Source organism: Cebus imitator, unplaced genomic scaffold (genome assembly GCF_001604975.1).
Source record: "Cebus imitator isolate Cc_AM_T3 unplaced genomic scaffold, Cebus_imitator-1.0 Scaffold319, whole genome shotgun sequence".
NCBI lineage: Eukaryota > Metazoa > Chordata > Mammalia > Primates > Cebidae > Cebus > Cebus imitator.
Window position 1 is genome coordinate 707,929 of NW_016107634.1, and position 2,955 is coordinate 710,883.

Here is a 2,955-nt window from a genome sequence, read left to right on the forward strand (position 1 = left end):
TGTGGGGAATGTTTTGGTTGTGTGTGTGTGTCATTGCGTAGTGCCTTAGTTTTTTTTTTTCCAACTGAATTATCTTTTTTTATTCTCTTGGCAATCTCTTCCAGAGTTACTACTTTCATTTTAGGCAATAAAATGGGTAAGGCTCCACTTCCCATGCTGGCACTGCTATGAGCATAGTCTTTCTCTACTGCAACTCAGAATTAAAACTTTTGATTCTTGTTTTTTAGGCCAGGCATGGTGGCTCATGCCTGTAATCCCAACACTTTGGGAAGCCAGAGCAGGAGGATTGCTTGAGTTCAAGAGTTTGAGACCAGCCTGTCTCTACAATTAAAAAAAAAAGATTCTTGTTTTTTATATTCTTGTCCCAGAAGGAGTTTCTGCTGTAAAGTGATCTGATGACAGTATTTTGCTTTCTTCTAGTGGCCTACAGCCAGTTGTCCCTGGGAAAAAGCAGCTACAAGATGGATTTAATATAAGTATTAATATGTATTAAACTAAGAGGTAGTTTATCAAATGAGTTTAAATGAATTCTGGTTTTAGACAACCTACATAACATATTGTTTCCTTAAAAGCAATGCCTCTACTTCAAATAAATCAGAATAAATGAAAAACTCAAGATGACTCAGTTCCATTTCATCAAGTTGTGTGGATGACAAGCAGCAGCCAGTTATGATGACAGGCGATAGATCCAAAGTTAATTGCCAAATTAGTTAACATTTTTCCATTTCTAAACCACCCCTAAAGAAAATCATATATGGGGGGCTCACACCAACCTCAGGGTAATCCAGTAGAGCAAGCGTGCCATTTGGAATCATGTGTCACCAATAGAGAACTGGTAGTTTTTGAAATTAGCAAGGATATGTTTGATTTGTTCTGTAGCCCCTGCCATAAGAGTTTTATTTTCTCTGGCCTCTGTTCAAGTTTGCCTGTGATTAATTTCATGTACTTTTATTGTTTTTTTATTGAGTTAGAGTCTCACTTTGTCACCCAGGCTGGAGTGCAGTGGCATGATCTTGGCACACTGTAACCTCCCTCTCCCAAGTTCAAGTGATTCTCCTACCTCAGACTCCCCAGTAGCTGGGATTACAGATGTGCAACACCATGCCTGACCAATTTTTGTATTTTTAGTAGAGATGGGATTTCACCATGTTGGCCAGGCTGGTCTCAAACTCCTGACCTCAGGTGATCCACCCGCCTCAGCCTCCCAAAGTGCTCGAATAACAGGCGTTAATTTCATGTACCTTTGATGTACTTCTTATGACTTCTTTCGTGAAGCTGGTTTCCTGCAAGTGGCAACACCACCAGTGATTACTATGCTTTTGGTACCTAGAGCCTCAGGGCTATCAATGGAGGCATTTCCACCAATGAGCAGTCATCATGAATGTTACCCTGTGTCCTATCCATCTTCCCTCTCCCCGCAGGCATAGCCTGTTGGTGATCTTTCGGGAGATATAAATACTAGAGAGCTTCTCTTGGTGACTGATGACATCCGGATTAGACAAACATGATGGAAGCTGAAAGGAGCCAGTGGTGCTGATTTAGCAGGAGCCTGAGGGGGCAGTGCAGGTGGGAGGGGAGAGAGGGCAGAAAAGCAGTGTACTTCTTAGATTTCATGTCGGCTCAAGCCTGACTATAGAGTGGTCTTGTTTTTCTCTCTCTTTCCTTCTAATTTTTTTTTTTAATTATACTTTAAGTTGTGGGACACATGGGCAGAATGTGCAGGTTTGTTACATAGGTATACATGTGCCATGGTGGTTTGCTGCACCCATCAACCCGTCATTTACATTAGGTATTTCTCCTAATGATATCCCTCCCCTAACCTCCCACTTGCTGACAGGCCCCGGTGTGTGAAGTTCCCTTCCCTGTGTTCTCATTGTTTAACTCCCACTTGTGAGTGAGAATATGTGGTGTCTGGTTTTCTGTTCTTGTGTTACTTTGCTGAGAAGGATGGCTTCCAGCTTCATCCATGTCTCTGTAAAGGACATGAACTCATCCTTTTTTATGGCTGCATAGTATTCCATGGTGTATATGTGCCACATTTTCTTTATTCAGTCTATCTTTGATGGGCATTTGTGTGCGTTCCAAGTCTTTGGTATTGTGAACAGTGCCATGATAAACATACGTGTGCATGTATCTTTATACTAGAATGGTTTATAATCCTTTGGGTAGATACTCAGTAATGGAATTGCTGGGTCAAATGGTATTTCTGATTCTAGATCCTTGAGGAATCACCAAACTGCCTTCCACAATGGTTGAACTAATTTACACTCCCACCAACAGTGTAAAGTGTTTCTGTTTCTCTGCATCATCTCCAGAATCTGTTGTTTCCTGACTTTTTAATGATCACCATTCTAACTGACGTGAGATGGTATCTCAATGTGGTTTTGATTTGCATTTCTCTAATGACCAGTGATGATGAGCTTTTTTTTTTTTTAATTGCATTTTAGGATTTGGGGTACATGTGAAGAGCATGCAAGATTGTTGCGTAGGTACACACGAGGCAGTGTGATTTGCTGCCTTCCTCTCCCTCACCTATATCTGGCATTTCTCCCCATGCCATCCCGCCCCAATTCCCCATTCCCCATGGTCCCTCCCCTATTTCCCTCCAACAGACCCCAGTGTGTAGTGCTCCCCTCCATGTGTCCATGTGTTCTCATTGTTCAATACCCACCTATGAGTGAGAACATGTGGTGTTTGCTTTTCTGCTCCTGTGTCAGTTTGCTGAGAATGATGGCTTCCAGGTTCATCCATGTCCCTACAAAGGACATGAACTCATCGTTTTTGATGGCTGCATAATATTCCGTGGTGTATATGTGCCACATTTTTCCTGTCCAGTCTATCATCGATGGGCATTTGGGTTGGTTCCAGGTCTTTGCTATTGTAAACAGTGCTGCAATGAACATTTCGTGTGCACGTGTCCTTATAGTACAATGATTTATAATCCTTTGGATACAT

The 2,955-nt window shown here is 41.9% G+C and overlaps 1 pseudogene; it reads right to left on the bottom strand.

Moving 5' to 3' along the window:
* Positions 1-648: 648 nt before the first annotated feature.
* Positions 649-1,404, bottom strand: LOC108286465 (annotated as a pseudogene).
* Positions 1,405-2,955: the final 1,551 nt, after the last annotated feature.